Below are 22,377 nucleotides of genomic sequence, written 5' to 3'. Positions count from 1 at the left end.
AACTCCAAGCAACTAAAAGCGTTGCATTCTCATGCCCCTCTCAACACCCGGATACCCAAACAAGTGCAATGCAACAATTGGTCCTCAGAGGAACTCTACCCTCTCTGCAGGGAAAAAACGTACACTTGAACATCTCTGGAGAAAAAATCCCACTACAGCCAAAAAAATTATACTTTCACCTCCACTGATAAAGCATACAAATCTGCCAGCAGATGCACTAAGTCCAACCAATACAATGCTAGGATCACCAAAGCCACCTCCAATGCCAGAAAGCCCTTCAAAATCCTCAAGGAGCTTGAGAACCCAGCATCACTCACCTTCAACGTCCCTAAAGACAAAGGTTGGTGCACCGCGATACAGGAAGCCCTGACCAACAAAGCACGCATACTTAGAGATTAAACCATCTCCAAACAATCCCAGCTAGCCTCCAAACACCCACCACCCCAAAACCATCTGACACATATTTGACTACCCCAACTCCCTTCCAATTCTCACAAGTCACCTCCCAGATGTCACCAAAACCATTTAGCTCCTCAAACCCACTGACTGCAAAGGACATATGTGCCCAGCACGCTTCATCAACTACTGCGCTAAAACCCTCAGCCCCATCATCACTGACTTCATCAATGCCACATTCAACACAGGGACCATCCCTGCACCAATAAAAGAAGCCTGGGTGATTCCACTACTCAAGAAACCTACCTTTGACCCACCCTCCCCAGGAACTAGTCTCCCATCACCACAGTTCCTTTCCTCCTCAAAATACCAGACCACACAGCCTACAATCAGATCCAATTTTTCCTTGAACATCACAACTTGCTCGGATCCTGAAAATCAGGCTTCAGACCTAAAAACAGTACTGAAACAGCAATTCTTGATCTCAAGATACAGCTAGATAGCATTTTCTATGCAGGCAAACTTAGCCTCTTACTCCTCGATCTCTCTGCCGCCTTTGACCTCATTGACCATGACATACTTTGCCAGCACCTCAATGCGAAGTTCCACTTCGCCCCAGAGACAACTACCTGGATAAAATCCTTCCTGACTTGATGCACTTCCAGAATGTTTATAGGCAAATCAGCCGCCGATCCTACCCTTGTCCTATATGGTGTGCCGCAAGGATCGTGCATCTCCTCCACTCTGTACAGCCTATCCACCAAATCCCTATTTGACCTCCTAGACAACCTTAGCAACACATACACAAACTTCACTGACAACACCGATATTTTTCTACACATCACGGGCAACTACACCAAAGACACCAAAGCCGTCAACCAGATCTATAGTGTCATCCAAACCAGGATGGAAAATCACCACCGCTGCCTTAATGATGAAAACACTGAGTTACTTATTGTGGGGTCCCTCCACAACCTGAAGTATCGTGACCCTGTATTCTCAGCACTCACCATAGATGGTAACCCTATCCTTGTCCTGAAACATGTTAAAACACTTGGGGTCTACCTAGATGCAAACCTCAACATGGGCAAACATGTCAATACCCTCTCATCCTCTGCCGCGTACACACCAAACTCATCAACCACAGCAGACCATTTCTGTCACCCGCCTAACACTCGCTAGACCCATCATAGGCAGCAAACTCGATTACTGCAATGCTAGCCTTATGGGAACCTCAATCAAAAACATAGCCAAACTTCAATTACTTCAAAACTATTCACTCAGAGCAGCCTGGGTGATAAGACGCTCTGATCACATCTCCCAGGTCAGATGCGAAGCCCACTGGCTCCCCATCAAAGCCTGAATCGAATTCAAGATCCTGACAACTGCCATCTTTGCATCCATGGCACCTCTCACTCCTACCGCAAACACCACATAATCAGAAATAGCACCCCACGTACGCTCATCCTCCTCCACCTCCATCATCACACCCTGATTCAACAAGAAACGAGCTGGAGGATCCAGCTTTACTGTCAAACACACCCGCCCTCTAGTTCTCCCTCCCCCCATGCTACAAAATTGAACAATCGTTCCTAACGTTCCGGAAACTGTTACAAACCTGGCTGTTCAATCAATATCACTGAAGTTACTCCTTTGATACCTGCTGTATGAACTGACTCCTGCTTTTCAAACCATATTAGTACACAAGCTATGAAATCCTCCGGTCTACTCAAATACAATACATAATTCAATAAATAAGTTCCAAATGCCTCACATGTCATTATATACCTTGCTGGTCTCACAGCACCTACACAAAAAAAAAGCTTCAGTTCACTAACAAAGATCTTATTCACACCTTGAGAAAGAATTAAAGGCCAAGTGATGAATTTCTTACCAAAAACATAAATTGGGCTACCATTCTGAAATCCCAAAAAATAAATCACACTTATTCTCGGAAAGGCTTCGGACATCCCCTAAACCTCAAAAAGAGGCTTATAAAATAATTTCAAAATGCTGATGCCCGACTGCACTTTCATCTAAATTATTTCAAATAAATGTTTTCCCTCGTAGGAACATTGCAACTCACTCTACCACAAAGGTAGATCCCTGAATGCACAGATACAAGAACATGTCTGGGCTTCCTCTCCCGTCAACCCCCAGTCCTGCATACTCTTCCTAAAACTTGCCTCTCGCCTATCCCTGATAACAATCTTCTTACAGTGTTTGCTTTACTTTCATAAATATTGAATTCAGTGGTGAAAGGAGAGCATATGGGCTCCAAGATGACCTGTGCCCCCCAGCCTTGTTTCTCTTTGGTCGTGAGTACATCCGCATCCCTCATAAATGCATCTTTCAACACATGTATAGTTCACACCTGAAGTCAAGATTCCCTTACTCAAACGTCAAGCTCACGACGAGTCTTAGCCATCTTCAGAACCATCTCAAATACTGAGTCAGTTATGTTCTCCATCTTGTATGACCGTATGGTCAATGGGAACCAGGACAACATTTCCACCTTGATACTCATGGGTCCGTCTGACATATTTGACCCAGCTGATCACAACTATCTTAAATGTCTGACTATTTAATCTCGGAATTAAGGTTTTACCATCTGGTGCATCCGCTAGCATGAACTCACAGTGTGCAAGGTAAATGTGCTTACTCTCCTTTCAATCTAACGTCTGTTAGGCGGAAACCTGTGCAGTTCCCTCTTGGACCACTGCAAAAGATTTAGGACTACAGGTGTTTGGCAGTAAACCCACTTGGTAGCAGTCTGTACCACACAGATTCACTTGGTAGCTGTGGCTGAGCAGTCAGACTTCCCTCAAGAAGAGTTAGGCAGTATGTGGAGTATACAAAATAGGGCAATTTACACAGAAGTACAAGCAAACACGGAACAAGGCTTCGGTGTAAAGATATAGTTATTTATTTATAAAAAAACATCTACGGTAAACACTCTGGCACTAATACGGCAAACAACTTCAATCACAATTACTGTAAGTAAATCAATCCCCCTAACAATAGTTCGACAAGTCTAGGTTCAACGGCACCACTTATTTGCAGACAGAGGTGAATGCTTTAACCTAGATGGCACTCTAGTATTCGTTAGGACGGGAGAGAAAAGGCAGGGTATGAAATCAACTCAGTACCAACACTTTTACGAACAAATGCAAGGCAAGTAAGGCAGGGTCTACTGTAGATCGCAAAGTTCAGAGGCCAGGCCCACTCGGAGAGAGGCAAGGCGATATGTCCCAAAAGTATCACAGTGGAAATGCACTTCGAGTCTTTGTCGCAAATTGTTATAGAAAGGTTGGACCAGTTCAGAACAGAAAGTTAAGAAGGTTTGGAGGCGACTCCATGGAGAGGCGAGCATTCAGACACCTCACGCTAACCGACACAAGGGAAGCCAGGTGGACACGGTACCTTGTTTGTGGAGAGACAGCTCCGGCGGGGGCAGTTTTTCCTGGTGGTGGATGCACGTCGGGGCTTTGCCAAGAGAAGAGATGATCTCGTCGTCGAAGGAAAGTTGAAGATCGTTGCACCACCAGGGAAGAGACCAGCCGCGGAGTGCTCCATCAAAAGGCACCACCTTTTGGTTGCGGTACAGGGGTTAGTGGCTATCTGGTTGCCGGGTTGCTCTGCACGGGCAATTCGACCACTGCGTCCTGGAACGAAGAAAAAGCAAAAGGGGACTGGTTGTTCCCACCAGTCAGGGGAAGAGACTCTCCGGCGGGGAGATCTCCTATGTCGTCGGGAAGTGGTGAGTCAGTTCAGCAGGGCTCCACCGGAGGTGTCGTCGTTGCAGGTCGGCTCAGCGTTACCCTCGTCGGATTCTTAGGTCCTGTGGCGACTTCTGAAGATCCAGTCCCAAAAGCCCTGCTTTTATGCAGAAAACCCCCATTCATTCAGCCTAGCTGTCAATCAAAACACGCTAAGTGGTGGGCGGGGTGGCTCACCACTTGGGCCAATCACACCAGAGTGTGACTTGAGTTGGCAAGGCAACTCAGTCCAGGGTGCCTAAACCCCCTCCCACACCCCCTGTGGTACCCAGACAGAATGGCACCACTTTGGAGGACTTCTGTGTAGAAGCCCGTCAAAAGTGGAACAAAGGGCTCAACCTTTGGTTTAGGAGTCACAGAGACGAACACAGACGCCATTTTAAAAACCGAGTTCTGGCAGAAAATACCAACCGATAGATTTATTTAAGATAAATAAACCAGTGGTATGTTAGAGATTAACGAGAAAAAGTATTAACCTCCAACAATGGGAAGAATCCCATAGGGTTATATTTGGGGTCGAATATAACAAGTAGTTTCCACTGCCACCAGCCAAAACTCGACGAGGGGGGACGGGACAGTGCCCCCTCGAATAACAGACCCAGGAGTAATCGAATTACCCCTACTAGTACGTCCACAATAGGATGGTTTGTATTAGTTCTGTTAGTAAATTTAGGTCTAGTAAAGCCAATGGTGACTTTACATGCCCAGGGAGACAGTAGTCAGTCCCCGGGTATGGAGTCTATGGTGGAGGTCCGCTAGGACACCCCTGTGTTACGGCACGGAGGGTGCGTTGTAACACACATAGCAAAACATATGAGACCCTATGGAGTAAAGGACCCCATAGCCCATAGAACACATTGACATTGAAAGGAATTACACACATTCATGCCCAAGAGTGGGAGAAAAAGAGTCTCACTCTTGACAGGATGGAAAAAAACAAACTCCAGAAATCCAGCAAAGCTGCAGGGGGACTCACTAGGTTAGGAAATTCAGCCTAAACAGAGAATTCTCCCTAACAGACTAAGGGACAGGAGGATTTAATCCACTCCTGGATGAATCTCATACCTCTAGTCGATGACATACATCCTAGAGAGACCATCAGCATTTTGGTGGTGACACCCTGACCTGTGCTCAATGGTGAAATCAAACCCTTGCAGGCAGATCAACCATCTCAGTAGTTTTGGGTTTTCCCCTTTCATTTGCATTAAGCATCTCAAGGATTGGTGGTCAGTCTGAATGACAAAAGTAGAACCATACAAGTATGGCCTAAACTTCTTCAGAGCCCACACGATTGCAAAGCATTCTCTTTCGATTGTTGCCCACCTTGTTTCAGGATCCTTCAGCTCGCGGCTGATGAAGCAAACGGGGTGCTCCCTACCTTTCCCATCCAGTTGACTGAGTACGGCACCTATTCCTACATTTGAAGCATCTGTCTGCACAATGAAAGTTTGGCGGTAATCAGGAGCTCTGAGTACTGGGGCTTGGCAAAGAGCCTTTTTCAGGTTTTCAAAAGCCTGATTGCACTCCTCGTTCCATCTAACCTTTTTAGGAAATTTGGGCGAGGAGATGACATTCAGTGGAGAAGCTATGGTCCCATAGTTCTCAATGAAATTCCTGTAATACCCAGTGAGGCCTAGGAAGGCTCTCACTTGGGTCTGAGTAGTAGATGTTGTCCAATTTAGCACAGCTTCAATCTTACTGAGCAAAGGCCTTATTTCTCCACCTCCTACCTCATGTCCAAGGTAGACTACCTTACTCTGTCCAATTTGGCATTTACTCGCCTTTATGGTCAGATTGGCTCGTCCAAGAGCCTGCAAAACATCTCTCAGGTGGGTTACATGTTCTTCCCAGGAATTGCTGAGCACTGCTATGTCATCCAAGTATGCCATGCAGAAGTCCTCCATCCCATTCAGAACCTGGTTTACCATCTGTTGAAACGTAGCAGGTGCATTCTTCAATCTGAAAGGCATTACCTTAAACTGGTATGAGCCAACGGGGGTAGAAAATGCAGTTTTCTCCTTGGCATGGTCTGTCAGGGCTATTTGCCAATAGCCTGACGTCAAGTCAAATGTGCTGAGGAACTTGGCTGCGCCAAGTTTGTCCACCAACTTATCTGTTCTTGGCAAAGGGTGGGCATCAGTCTTGGTGACTGCATTAAGAGCTCTATAATCCACACAGAATCTAAGTTCTTTAGATCCGGCCTTTGGTACTAACACAACTGGGCTAGACCATGCACTAGTAGAGGGCTCTATTACCCCGAGATCAAGCATCTTGCTGACCTCATCTTTGATGTGGGTTTGTACGTTTTCTGACATTCGGTATCCTCTGCTTTTGACTGGCAGACAGTCACCAGTGAGTATGTCATGCTGGCCCCAAGGGGTCAAGCCTGGTGAAAGCGAGAACAGAGAGGCAAACTGATTCAACATAGATTTGCACTCTTCTTGTTACTCGGGTGTCAGATTTGAAGAGAGATTTACTCCTTCAATTTTTTCGTTTAAAGGTAAGCCTCTGAGGAGATCCGGAAGATCTTCACTCTCTTCTTCTTCCTCGGATGTTGCTAGAAGCAACGCTCCTACATCAGGTCTTGAGACATACGCTTTGAGTCGGTTGGTGTGGAAGACTGTCGGAGCCTCCTTGGGATTGCCCAAGTCCACCAGATAGTTGACCTCTCCGAGTTTACCCACAACTCTCAAGGGTCCCATACATTGGTCTTGCAGGGCCCTCTGCCTTGTTGGGATCATAACGAGAACGAGCTGGTCTTGAGCGAACTCAACCATGTTAGCCTTTTGATCATGCCAGTGCTTGACCAATGCTTGTCCAGCTTTCAAGTTATCGCTTGCTTCTGTCATCATGTGCGACATTCTCCTCCGGAGACCTATCACATAGTCAGTCACTCTGACTGGTTTGGGGGAAGGAGCACTCTCCAACCCCTCCTTAATCAGGGCCAGTGGACCTCTGACGGGATGACCATAGAGAAGCTCAAAGGGAGAATAACCTACTCCCTCCTGAGGGACTTCTCTATAAGCAAATAGAAGGCATGGCAGTAGAAGGACCCACTTACGCTTAAGGGGTTCCTCTAAAGTACCTATCATGCTCTTCAAGGTTCGGTTGAACTGTTCTACCAACCCATTGGTTTGTGGGTGGTACGCCATTGAGAACTTGTAAGTAACTCCACAGGTTTTCCACATGGCTTTCATGTAGTGGGACATAAAGTTTGACCCCCTGTCAGAGATTACTTCCTTAGGAAACCCGACCCTGGTAAAAATACCAAGGAGGGCCTTAGCCACAGCCGGAGCTGTAACAGTCCTCATAGGAATTGCCTCAGGATACCTAGTAGCATGGTCTACTACAACAAGTATAAACCTGTTGTCTGAGGAGGTTGGAGGATCAAGGGGACCAACAATGTCAATCCCTACTCTCTCAAATGGGACTCCCATGACTGGGAGAGGCACTAACGGTGCCACATTCTTGGAGCCAACCTTACCAGAGGTCTGGCAGGTGTGGCAGCTCCTGCAGTGTTTTTCTACTTCGGCCCCCATCTTTGGCCAATAAAAGTAGAGAGAGAGCCTTTCCTTAGTCTTCTTGAAACTCAAGTGACCAGCCAAAGGAATCTCGTGGGCTAACTGCAAGAACTGTGGTCTGTTCTCTTGGGGTACTACAAGTCGTTTGTAGTCTCCAGGTGCTGACTTGGTCGGTTCACTGTAGAAGAGGCCATCTTCCCAGTGCAACCTATATTTCCCAGGCTCTTGCCCTTCAGCCTGAGCTTCTGCCTGGTGGCGAAGACCTTCCAGAGTTGGACATTCTCTCTGTCCCTTACAGAAGTCTGCCCTGCTGTGTCCACCTTCTGCCAGTAAAGACTGCAGCTCAGGATGGTCAACAGGATCCAGATCTCCAATGAGTTCCTGGCCTTCCATTAGCTCTTCTTCAGAGTCTAATTCTACCACACAGGGTTGTACCTCCCTCTCAGCCTCAGCTGGAGGTGGAGTTACGAGGGTATCTTTGGACAACCGCGGGGAAGTCCTTGGTGGCTGCACTGAAATGCTGGCTGCTGGTTTCGGGGTAGAAGTCTTAGGTTTCCCTTTCGCTTCTGATCTCTTTGAGACAGCAGCGGACAATTCCAGTGGAGCAGGAGTGATTTCTTTTTTCATCATCTCCTGGGGAGTACCGCGCATGGTTCTCTCCCTTGCAGGTCTGGTTAGCTCCTGTAACCGTTTACTAGGAGGTCTGGGGGTATGCGATACAACTCCGAGAGTTTTCAAATCGTTACCCAACAGAACGCGTCCTGGTACCTCACTCTGTATGCTGACAGGTATCTTCACAGTCATGTCGTTACACTGGATAAGAACTGGTAATTGGGGAAGCATCTGCACAGGCCCTCCAGCTAACTTGATGAGGCGTTTGGGTGCCTTAGCAACATCCTCAGCCTGAAAAAAAGAATTATCCACCACAGTTATGCTGGACCCAGTGTCCCTAATGGCAGGAGTCTCCTGACCACTCACCTGGACACTGTCCTTATAATACTCTTTAGTATTATCGGGGATAGAATTATAGACGTCTAAATTCTGTTGTTCCCACAACCCCAAAGACACCAAATAAACGCTGGCTGAGACTCCAATGGGTTCATCAGCCAGCAGTAGAAAGTTTCCACTTGCCATTTGGACTTCCTCCTCTGGAGCGAAGGCTAAGGAGACAAGCTGGACCCCTGAAGGTTTACCCTTACATCTGGGATCGCCTTTCACGTGGTCAGTCGAGCCACAAACAAAGCATTTACCGAATGCTTTCTGGAATGGTGGCTTGTTCTGGCCTCCTTCCGGTTTGGCACAAGAAGACACACTATTCTGCTGCGGTTTTCCTTGTGGCTTACCCTTCGGGTTTTGTTTGGGGCCCTCTTTGGAATTTGAGTTATTCGAATTCTCTTTTGAGTCCTTCTTAGGCTGTTTTCCCTCATCCTTTTTCTGAGTTGCCCCAGAATCCTTATGAGTAGCCCTGTTGGCAACCGACAAGTCAGCAGCCTTATCTAGCTCCCTGGAATCCAATTTCTTCGAATCAGCCAAGTGCTGTCTGTGCTCAGGAGAACAGGCATCATAAATAGACTCCAACATAAAAAGATTCTTCATACCCTCATAAGTGTTCACTTTGTGACCCTTAATTCATCCCTCTAAGTTTTTCAACCCTTCACTCACCAAGGTAGCACAAGGGCTACCATCATGCTTTTTGAGGGTTCTAAACCTCTTAAGATACTGGGCAGGGGTCTTCCCGAATCAAGCTATCAAAGCTAGTTTCACACTTTCGTAATCCTTCTTATCCGCCTCCCCCAACTCCATTACCACATCAGTCGCAACAGTGGGGAGACTAGAGAACAACCAGAGACGTAAATCATTCCTGGTGATGTCCTGGAGCCCATGATTGTACTCAAACAGTTTTAACCAATCTAAAACATCCAATCTCGGTTCATACATACCCACTATTCCTTCGACATCTGGGGTCTTTTGGGACTGGAGCTTCTAGAGGAACCAGAGGAGAGAAAAGCATTTTCCACAGACAACTTTTTCATCTCTAACTCGTGATTAAGTTCTATTTCTCTAAGTCTTAACTCAGCTTGCTTCTGCTCAGCCTGGGCATTCATCCGTCTGAACTCAAGCTCTTGGTTTCTTTCAGATTGAGCCAAGAACCATTTGTATTCTAATTCGAGCTTCATTTTTTCAAGTTCAAAATAAGCAGGGTTACATGAGGGACCTGGTATAGGCCCCGTAGGTACAGTAGGTAAGGCAGACAGAGGCTCAGAGTGGCTAACTTCATTAGGTTCACTTTCCTCTTCTGACTCATTATCAAGACTTTGATTTAGATCAATACCATTACTGTTTTCGACATTCGCTGGAGACGTTGGTTCCTCTGAACTAGTACCCAGACTTTGGTTTTCCAGCAATCTCGCTATCAGTTTTACTTTCTTGCCTTTTACAGAAAGATTCTCTTGTCTACAGAGGGCTTGTAAACTCTCAGTATTTTCACCTGACAAGGATTCTTGACTGTAAACTTCGGTTCATAGTCATAATACCGAACTTATAAATCTCGAAAAATAAAATCTCGAAAAAAAAGGCCGAAAAAAAAATATCGAATTTTATTTTATGACGTTTTTTTTCGAAATGGGGGGGTTCCCCCCAACCCCCTTTTTTCTATTTTTTTTTTATTGTAACCCTTTTTTTTACTTACCGGACCCAAAAAATACATATATATAAAAAAAAAAAAAAAAATCGATATTTTTTTTTTCTGCCTTTTTTTTCGAGATTTTTGTTATTTGAGATTTTTTTTTCGGCCTTTTGACCGACCACCGTAAACTTCCATAGTAGACATGTTTTTGAAAGTTGCTTTTAGTGCTAAGCTTTGTGGTTAGTTATCCTAAAATGTTGAAAAACCCTCTAAACTGTATACTTGATACAAATCCCACCGCTGTACACCAGTGTTAGGCGGAAACCTGTGCAGTTCCCTCTGGGACCACTGCAAAAGATTTAGGACTACAGGTGTTTGGCAGTAAACCCACTTGGTAGCAGTCTGTACCACACAGATTCAATTGGTAGCTGTGGCTGAGCAGTCAGACTTCCCTCAAGAAGAGTTAGGCAGTATGTGGAGTATACAAAATAGGGCAATTTATACAGTAGGACAAGCAAACACGGAACAAGGCTCGGTGTAAAGATATATAGTTATTTATTTATTAAAACACATCTACGGAAAACACTCTGGCACTAATACGGCAAACAACTTCAATCACAATTACTATAAGTAAATCAATCCCCCTAACAATAGTTCGACAAGTCTAGGTTCAACGGCACCACTTATTTGCAGACAGAGGTGAATGCTTTAACCTAGATGGCACTCTAGTATTTGTTAGGACGGGAGAGAAAAGGCAGGGTATGAAATCAACTCGGTACCAACACTTTTACGAACAAATGCAAGGCAAGTAAGGCAGGGTCTACTGTAGATTGCAAAGTTCAGAGGCAAGGCCCACTCGGAGAGAGGCAAGGCGATATGTCCCAAAAAGTATCACAGTGGAAATGCACTTCGAGTCTTTGTCGCAAATTGTTATAGAAAGGTTGGACCAGTTCAGAACAGAAAGTTAAGAAGGCTTAGAGGCGACCCAATGGAGAGGCGAGGTTTCAGACACCTCACGCTAACCGACACAAGGGAAGCCAGGCGGACACGGTACCTTGTTTGTGGAGAGACAGCTCCGGCGGGGGCAGTTGTTCCTGGTGGTGGATGCATGTCGGGGCTTTGCCAAGAGAAGAGATGATCTCGTCGTCGAAGGAAAGTTGAAGATCGTTGCACCACCAGGGAAGAGACCAGCCGCGGAGTTCTCTGTCACAAGGCACCACCTTTTGGTCGCGGTACAGGGGTTAGTGGCTATCCGGTTGCCGGGGTGCTCTGCACGGGCAATTCGACCACTGCGTCCTGGAACGAAGAAAAAGCAAAAGGGGACTGGTTGTTCCCACCAATCAGGGGAAGAGACTCTCCGGCGGGGAGATCTCCTCTGTTGTCGGGAAGTGGTGAGTCAGTTCAGCAGGGCTCCACCGGAGGTGTCGCCGTTGCAGGTCGGCTCAGCGTTACCCTCGTCGGATTCTTAGGTCCTGTGGCGACTTCTGAAGATCCAGTCCCAAAAGCCCTGCTTTTATGCAGAAAACCCCCATTCATTCAGCCTAGCTGTCAATCAAAACATGCTAAGTGGTGAGCGGGGTGGCTCACCACTTGGGCCAATCACACCAGAGTGCGACTTGAGTTGGCAAGGCAACTCAGTCCAGGGTGCCTAAACCCCCTCCCACACCCCCAGTGGTACCCAGACAGAATGGCACCACTTTAGATGACTTCTGCGTAGAAGCCCGCCAAAAGTGGAACAAAGGGCTCAACCTTTGGTGTAGGAGTCACAGAGACGAAGTCAGACGCCATTTTAAAAACCGAGTTCTGGCAGAAAATACCAACCGATAGATTTATTTAAGATAAATAAACCGGTGGTATGTTAGAGATTAACGAGAAAAAGTATTAACCTCCAACAATGGGAAGAATCCCATAGGGTTATATTCGGGGTCGAATATAACAAGTAATTTCCACTGCCACCAGCTAAAACTCGACGAGGGGGGACGGGACAGTGCCCCCTCGAATAACAGACCCAGGAGTAATGGAATTACCCCTACTAGTACGTCCACAATAGGATGGTTTGTACTAGTTCTGTTAGTAAATTTAGGTCTAGTAAAGTCAATGGTGACTTTACATGCCCGGGGAGACAGTAGTCAGTCCCCGGGTATGGCGTCTATGGTGGAGGTCCGCTAGGATGCCCCAGTGTTACGGCACGGAGGGTGCATTGTAACACACATAGCAAAACATATGAGACCCTATGGAGTAAAAGACCCCACAGCCCATAGAACACATTGACATTCAAAGGAATTACACACATTCATGCCCAAGAGTGGGAGAAAAAGAGTCTCACTCTTGGCAGGATGGAAAAAAACAAACTCCAGAAATCCAGCAAAGCTGCTGGGGGACTCACTAGGTTAGGAAATTCAGCCTAAACAGAGAATTCTCCCTAACAACGTCCTCTTTGGTTCACAGGGAAACTAAGCTGACTTTTGCTGTAGTTCTGGAGAAAACCTTCGATGGTGGGTACAGTCACTGCAATGGGAAAAAAAACAGTGACAGCCAAGGTATTTCTTCGTGTGAATGGTGGTCAAAGTGAGTAAAGTCCTAGGGCAGCCATTCCACACCATTCCCATGTTTGCAGATATCAGAGACCCACTCTAGACCCAATTATTGCAGTGCCATTGTTATCCTTGGACGTGTGAGGGCAACAGAAACACAGCAACAACAACAAATAGTGCAGAAAAGGTAGAAGGTGCCCCTCTCTAGAAAGAGCATGGGATGAAAACCTGTTTTGTGGTTTTCTCCCACTTTGAGAGTTCACAGCCATCGCTTTTAGCTCACTGTACCTTCCAAAAAGGAGGATTATACATCTGCATATCAGTCTTTGTCCCACCCACAAGGCCAGTCCAGCATCAAAATTCCAGGCAAACCTCCTTTGAACAAGAGTACCAACAGCAACCCCAGACACGTGTTTAAGATTTGTTGGGCCTCATCAGTGAGGTGGAGCTGTGCCTCTCTGAGCACAGTGAGCAAGGTGTCTATGTCTGGGTTCCCCCAGGTAACGAAGGGTGACCAGCCCCAACTTCCTTGCAAAAATACAAAACAGGTAGCAGGCGCCCCTCTCTAGAAAGAACATGGCAAGATAACCAGTTCAATTGTTTTTACCCACTTTGAGAGTCCGCAGCCATCGCTTTTAGCTCACTGTCGGCCCGATTCTCATCAAGGTGCTAAGTACCGAAAAGGACGTTATAAGGGTTAACAACCTTTTCTGTACTTAAAACCTATTCTGAAGTTGGTGCATTCTTCCGATGTTGGAAGGAATGCGCCACTTTCGGAATACATGTGGCGGTTGCTAGGATGGGTTGGAAACCAACCTAGCAACCGCCACATTTTTAAACTAGCTTTTTGGAAGCCTATTCTTGTGGCACTCTGCCAGTTTAATATGTGCGCTAAACTAGCGCACATTTACGGTACCCTTTTGGTGCCGTTAAACTGGAGGAGTGCCACAAGAAGCCTTGTTTGGTGTAAATGGAACTTTCCTGTACACCAAAGCAAGCAGCTTCAACGTTGCTGCAACGTTGAAGCTGCTTGCTTTGGTGTACATGAAATTGTTCATATATTACACACGGGTGTATAGGAACACTTTTATTTAAACCAATACGAGCAGCTTCAATGTTACATTCTGCAACGTTGAAGCTGCTGGCTTTGGTGTAAATGAAAGTGTTCATATACATTGCACGGGTGTATATGAACACTTTCATTTACACCAAAGCCAGCAGCTTCAACGTTGCAGGATGCAATGTTGAAGCTGCTCACTTTAAATGAAAGTGTTCATATACACCACACGGGTGTATATGAACACTTTCCTATACACCAAAGTAAGCAGCTTCAACATCCTGCAATGTTGAAGCTGCTCACTTTGGTGTATCGGCAGCATTTTCGTTAAATAACGAATCCCTCGTTATTTAATGAAAATGCTGCAGAGATTCTGCAATCCTCCTGTTTCCATTAAAACAGGCGGATTACAGCGAAAGCACTGTCGTGCTTTGCGATGACACCCAGGCCCACTTCAGAATAGCAGTGGTGCCTGGCCGTCAAGAAATGTCGCAGTGAATCGTGATATTTAGCACATTCACTGCGCCATGATGAGAATCGGGCCCTGTACCTTTCAAAAAGGTGGAACATCCATTTGCATATCAGTCTTTGTCCCACCCACAAGGGCAGTCCAGCACCGAAATTCCAGGCAAACCTCCTTTGAACAAGAGTACCACCAGCAACCCCTGACACGTCTTTCAGCCTTGTTGGGCCTGTAAACCGGTAAGATGGCTCAGCAGGTTGAGGACTCGCTGCTGCGATCTGAGCATGATCCGCAGGTCGCAGCTTTGAATTCCGACAAGGCCAACTCAGACTTTTATCCTTCCGAGGTTGATAATTAAGTACCAATTTCGGTTGGGTGATATTGTATGTAAATATGTGCTCTGTAAAGCACTTTGAATAAAGGAGCTATATAAATAACACATTATTATCATTACATATACACAAGCCAAAACGATTGGCTTTCTCAATACATACTTTTAACAGGACTTCAGTGAAGGACACACATAAAGCCTATCAATAGAGTAGCTGCAGACAGAGCTGGTTACATAAATTTATCACACCTGTAACTCTCAGAAGACTGCTTTCAACAAACATTGGCAGGCACTTTGAGTGTAAACATTAATGGAAATGCTTGATTAATATGAGCAAGGGTTGATTTTACAACCACTGCTTAATAAATGTACCTCTGGGTGTTCATGGTGCCCCAATCAAAACGTCACTTCGATTCTGTTCTGGTTTCTTTAATCTGGCCTCAATTGGACCCTACATATTTTCCTTAATCTACATACAGCACATGTTCGAGGAGCTCCTGAGCAGACTTCGTAGCAGCAGGATATTACTCAACATGAATAATAAAAATAAAAATAACTGAACAAATGATAGCAATGTCTGGTAAATGCTTAACTAATACCTATACACAACCCAAAACTGTCGGCTTTGCGAATGCTTGTTTTTAACAGGACCTCAGTGAAGGAAATGCATACCACTCACAAAAGCAAGTGGATGAAGGCAGACCTGGTCAAGACATTTCCATTACTCAAATAGTATGTTTACAGCTCCAGTCAAATCATTAATTCTCAGAAGACTGCTTTGAAAAAACACTGGCAGGTACCTCAAGCTCAGAATTTGATTTGAAGGCTGGATAAAGATAGCTCAAAGAGACCCCAAGAGGGTGTGTTTTGAATGGGGGCGGAAGTGGGTGGGAATGGCCATAGGAATTAGCATGGCCATGGGTGGTCAATAGGTAGGTAAACGACCAAACAACACCTACACATATTGTTCCCTGCTTCATATGACATCTCACTCTGCCTGTACGCCAATGAATGAATGTTGAATTATAGGTGGTGCTAAAGTACCACTACATAGCCAAACAAAACATTGGAAGCACTTCTGATGTGATTTAAACAGCTACAAGTTAGTAACGTTTCACAGTGATTACACATCTATTTGAAAGCTGCTGACTCCTCTAAAGTCATTTTGCAAACAACCATTACAGCTCCCCTGCAGCAGAGCAATGAGACACCCATTTATTGAGATTCCACATTTTATGAAGTGCTCAATACGTTTTTAGATACATATCAGTAATCTGTCAGATAAATCCGACTCAATGCTTAATGGTCAGTTTGTTGATTTGTTTGCATTCACTTTAAAAATAATATATGCCATATTGGTTTGAATGATCACGTAATGGCTTGTAATAGCAACATTTGTTTTCTGAAATGTTTTATTTCAGTTATCAAGTTGGTAAACCCAATAGTACAAATGCCAAGAGTACACCTTGAAAATCATTAGTTGATGTCAAACATGTTTTGTCACTGAAAAACAGAGTCATAAAATAAATTAAATAACATTTCTCAGAATTAGAGCATCATCATAAGTACGTGAATCAACGTGTCTTGCTGCAAAGCAAACTAAGAAGCGGTGGCTGCATCGGGAACCCGATGCCCCTGCCGACAATGTGTTTGTTTTACTAAGGTTAGCAAAGCAAACTGAGTTAGTTTAACTAACGTTAGCAAAGGTTAGCAAAGCAAACTCAAAGCTGGCGGCTACAAGTTAGTTTTACTAACGTTAGCAAAGCAAACCCAGAGCTGGCGGCAGCATCGGGAAGCCTGATGCCGCCGCCGGCTAGTCATTAGTTTGACCAACTTTAGAAAAGATTTCACATCATGTTTGCTATAAAAAAAAATATTAAAAAAAAAAATAAAAAACAATTATTTGTATTGCCTAAAATGTGCTAGGTTGTGATAAGGGGGTTCTCCCTGTCTTGGTCGGAACTGGCAAAGCAAATCGTTTCTGAATATTATTGTACTTTGGTTATTTTAGTTGCTTACAATTGCTGGATGGTTTCTGAGGTCTCCCATAGTTAGGCTTGTTGGTATAATTTGTATATTTTGGAAATATGTTGCAGAATAGCTTAGTTTATGACCGCTGTGCTATTGAAAGTGTTAAGTTGATTGCGTTAACAAGCAATCTGTTGTTTGTGATGGACACCATAATGGAATGCTAGTTGAGACCATCATATTTGATATGTAATGTGGTTTGGTAGAGTTCAATACAAGGTGAATGTATTTAGATTAGTAAATGCTATGTGTCACAGTGATTTGGTTAAAATGAATGAATTAGATGATGAGAGCGATGCCTAATTGATGAGGCTGAGGAATGATGAGAAATTGTGTGACAGATTGTAATAGTCTGATATGGGTTGGGTGTAATCTTGAAATTATAGGCTGGATATATAGTGCAGTAGTTCAGTGGGTTATTGATCTGTGTGTTATATAACAGATTTGAATGCTGATGAGTGTTGGGACTATCAATTTTTGGGTCCGATAACATAGATTTAGGGGTTTGCGTGTCATGGCAATATTTGGGGTGAGAGGGAGAAGGGTGTTTGTTGACATAGATTCATGATGTTGTTAGGTATTTGGAATGATAGTTTGTGGCAGTATGTTATGGAGTTTCGTTGTATACATATAGGAGTACAATTGGTTTGTTATGGCTTCAAAGTGAGGTAGGAGTTTAATTTGTCATGTTATGTATAAAATTGGCCTAGGATGTCTGGTAAGTATAGTTCTGAATGGATGTTGGTATGTATATAATTTTGCTTATCGTAAGCCTGATTGTTGTGCTTCTGGAATTGGTAGATATGTGTGTTGTGTTGTTTTTTTTGTGAGTGTTTGGGGTGGGGTTTTCTTTACCTTTTACAATTCTTATTTTCTTAGTTATTTTTTATTTTATTTTACATACTTTTCTCACTCTTAGGTTGGAAGTTTTTATTTTTCTCTCACAAATGGATTTAGTAAAACTTATCTGTATCAGTAGATGGGAATTTAAATGTGTAAAAGAAGGAAGGTTTTGCCACGGATATGGCGGTGTAGGGGGGATATTGTGTTTCTTCAGGAGACTCATTTAAATGAGCAAAATGGTGATTATTTGTCTGCTCATAAATACCCATAGGTGGTATTGAATTATTATGATACTAAATCTTGGGGGGTTAGTGTATTGTTCAGGAGGGGACTGTCTATCAACATTGAAAAAGTAGTAAAAGATCAAGAAGGTCGTATTCTTCTCATAGATATTTTACATAATGGTAGGAAACTTACTGTTGGGACAGTATATGCTCATGTGCTCCAGATATGTGTTTTTTTAGGAAATTAGACAGTCTTTTGGATGAGATGGAGGGAGAGGCGATTATTTTAGGTGGGGATTTTAACTTGGTGATGGATAGTGAACTAGACAGGAAGTCAGATTGTAGGTATAATGGTGGGAAGTTAGAAGAAGAATTGAAACAGTTTGCTTTTAAATATGATCTTGTTGATATTTGGAGGGTTCATCATCTAAGAGATAGAGAATATTCATTTTATTCGCCAGTACAAAATTCGTATTCTCGGATAGATTTTTTTTTATTAGAGATGTATTTCTGACCATGCGCTAATAGTTTTGAAAGTCAATTTGCATATTATTCATAAAAAGAATAATATATGGAGAATGAAAGCCAATTCCCTTAATGACCCGTTGATTAATGAAGGACTAGATGACTTTGTTCAGAAATATTTTGAGGAAAATAATGGATCGGCAGACGTTAAGATTGTATGGGACTGTTTTGAGGCTGTTTTGCGGGGTGAATTGATTTGTAGAACTTCACATGCTAAAAAGAGGAAAAAAGAAAAGATTGAAAGGTTAGAGAAGGAGATTGTGGATTTGGAAAGAAGTTGTGTGCAAGTGGAAAAGAATTGCATGAAACAAAAATTAAATAAATTGGAAGAGGATTTAAAGATACTTTTGGATTCACTAGCAGGGAAGAGCTTGTTTTATACAAAACAGCATTTTTGGGAATTTGGAGACAACAATGGAAGACTTCTGGCAAATAAGCAAATTGTCTGATGGAGGACAAGTGTATTTCGTCAATTGAAAATGATGAAGGTGAGGTATTTCATAGGAGTGAAGATATTTGTGAAGAGTTTAGACTATTTTATAAAGAGTTATATAAGGAGCAGTTACATCCTAATGAAACGTATTTGCAGTCTTTTTTTGATAAAATTAACCTTTCAGGACTTCAGGATGACAAAAAATTGATTCTTGAATCTGCGATAGATGTGGCTGAGGTTACTAATGCAATATTGCAATTGAAAGATGGTAAATCACCAGGGCCGGATGGGATTGTTTCAGAATTTCATAAAAAATGTGTTGAGCAAATATCACCTATTTTATGTGTTCTCTTTAATGATTTTTTTATAGTCGGGTATGGTATGTAAATCAATGACAGATGCAATGATTATTGTCATTCCTAAGCCTGATAAGGATCACAAAAAATGCAGTAATTACAGACCTATTTCATTGTTGAATGTGGATTTTGAGATTTTTACGAAAATATGGGCAAATAGGCTTATCGTCAATATGGGAGATCTGGTGGATGAGTCTCAGATGGGTTTTATCCCAGGTAGATATGGATATGATAACATAAGGACTGTTTTGGATGTCATTGGGATGCATCATAATAAAAAATCAAAGGGGCTCATTGGGTTTTTTGATGCGGAGAAAGCGTTCAACAGGGTTAATTGGAGGTTTTTGGAATTCACCTTATTGAACAAGGGATTTGGACCAACCTTTAGAAAATGATTAAGTGTATTCATTATGAGGTTAATGCGAGGGTGACTGTGAATGGTTTAATTTCAGAGTCTTTCTCATTGTCCAGAGGCATGCGACAAGGGTGCCCTCTGTCGCCTTTTTCTGTTTGATTTAGCTCTTGAACTGTTGGCTGCTTATATTAGGCAATGTGGGGAAATCAAAGGTTTATGTGTTGGAGGAGTTGAGGTTAAAGTTTTGTCTTATGTGGACGACATGTTGGTCCTACTATCTAATCCAGAACAATGTGGTTTGATTCTAAGACAGATGTTTGAGGAAGTGGGTGAAATTTCTGGTCATAAGATAAACTGGGACAAGACTGAGATATTCCCACTGTCTAAAGAGTGTAGTAGGGATATTCTGAAGGTATGGAAATGCAAATGGTCCCCTGAGTGTGTTAAACATCTTGGTATATACATCATAGGTGATTTGAAGAAAATTATGCAATATATATATTGTAAGAAGATGGGAAATACTTCATTTATCTTTATGGGCAAAGATAAATGCAATAAAGTTGATTTTGTTACCAAAAGTATTATATATTATTCAGTCGATTCCATTATTAATTTCCAAGAAGCAAATTTTGCAGATTGATAAAAATGTTCAATGTTTCCTGTGGGGGTTGGGTAAGAGACTGCGGATTCCAAGATTTATGTTAATGCAGAGTGTGGAAGAAGGAGGTTTTGGTTATCCAGATTTATATAAGTACTGTAAGGCGTTCCTTCTCAAGAAGGGAACTTATTATTATGCAAATGACGATTACATAGGTGCTATTTGGCTGCGCATGGAGAAAGGGGTTTGCAATCCGTATCATTTAAGTAACCTTTATACCATGGGTGATACGTCAGTCGGTAGACTAAAGATAAAGTCTCTAGTGGCAACCAGGCAGAATATGCGGTTATGGTTTGGAGAGAATAGTCAGTCATATGGCTTTAGTGAAGATGCTTCTCTCTGGCATAAGGAGGTATTGCAATTGAAAAATAGATGTTTGATTTGGCAGAATTGGGTTCGGAAGGGGGTTCTGACACTCGGTGATGTATCAGATGGAGATCATCTTTTGACATTTGAGGAAATACAGAGGAAATTTGGGCAGCATCAAAGAGAAAGACACAAATATGTAGAACTGAGCTCCCTCATTAATCTCAGGAAAAGCATGGTTGGTAATTCGTTGGGAACTAAACCTGCATTGTGTCAATTGCTTACTGGACAAGAATATTCTGTGCGTACATACATGAACTTTATGCAATTGGATAACAAACATATTGTGGCATGGGATAAATTGAGAACGGTTTGGTCGGATGATCTAAATATGAATTTCACAGATATGGAATGGAAGGATATACTTAGGGTGAGTGCCACTGTGGGTACGGATTTGAACTTGCGTCTGATTAGACAGAAAGTAGTAGGTAGAATGTACTGGACACCAGTTAAAATGTATAAACTGGGGTTACAAACTGAGAATTTATGTTGGGGGTGTGGACATGAAATTGGTACCCTTCTACACCTTCTCTGGAGTTGCTCAAGAGTTCGATATTTTTGGAATGATGTGATTGATAGGGTTAATCTGATTTTGCATGTAGTTTTACAGAGATCGGGTGGGAACATTATCTTACTTCTACATCGAGGTAGGTGTAAACGTTCTTTGAAATATAGCAATTGGATAGATAAGGCTTTATTGATGGCCATGAGACTGATCCTTCGGGTTTGGAAAACTAGGAAGAAGCCAACAGTGGAAGACTGCTTGGTTGATTTACACACCTTATCGAATTTTGAAAAGCTCTCATTTAAAGTAAAAGACAAAGAAGAGGTGTACAATCTATTTTGGGGACCATTCAATGCCCTGTATGATTGACTACATAGGCTGTGGATAAATGTGAATGGTGGGTAGAAATATATATAAATTATAAAATGTTACTATTATATGTGTTTTATTATTTTTTTATTTATTTATTTAAAAATATATATATATATTGTTCTCTTCCTTTCACTGTTATACTTTTTGGGGTGTTTGGTCTGGTGTTGTTTGTGTGGTGTTGGTGATTGTGTGTGTGTCCTATATTGGATGTTTTTATTGACTATTATATTTTGCTCTTTTGTTGTCTGTAAATATTTAAGGTTTCTTAGTATGTCGGGGAGGTTACTTGATTGTGATGTTTGTTTATTGACATAAATTTAGTTGAATTATTTTGAATTGTATTATTTGGTTTACTCTTCATTTCTGTTTTGAACTGTTCTGTACTTTATTGTTGACATACTAATAAAAAGATGTTTAAAAAAAAAGAAAAGATTTCACATGCATCAAAGATTGGGTTGACTTACTAAATAGAGTCCTGCTCATATTCAGTGAAAGTAAATGGCTGCTGCGTGGGAAAAAAAAGAAAAAAAACATACTTTGAAGCTAATCACATAATAGTGACATCAATAACAAACTGGACAGCCAATCAGCTGTTTCTGACTTATAAAAGCTCTAGAGCAAGCCCCCAAAATCAATAAATGAGCAACATAACAAGTACAGCACCTCAATCAAATCAAATAAGTTTTTAATAACAGTAAAACACGGCAGCTGCCGTTTTGGAAGGAAACATGCCTGTCAAATTCACCACAAAATAGAAAATCAGCCAAAGAGTGCAAATAGAAGTGTGAATGGAGGGCGTGTGGATGGAGGGAAAATGGGTGGGAATGAGAGGCACATCCTATAGATTTGTCTTAGCAATGGACGTTAAATGGGTGGGATACATAGTCAAACTACATATATTCATCCGCATATGTCAACCTGCATTGAAAAACAGTATAAACCTTCATTTAAGCCCATTTTTCAAGCTCTCAGGTTAAAGCTCTTATTTTAATGACAATAGTTTTG

This window comes from Ambystoma mexicanum, chromosome 8, assembly GCF_040938575.1.
Source record: "Ambystoma mexicanum isolate Mex_15411 chromosome 8, UKY_AmexF1_1, whole genome shotgun sequence".
Lineage (NCBI taxonomy): Eukaryota > Metazoa > Chordata > Amphibia > Caudata > Ambystomatidae > Ambystoma > Ambystoma mexicanum.
Note: the sequence above shows the minus strand (reverse complement) of the source record.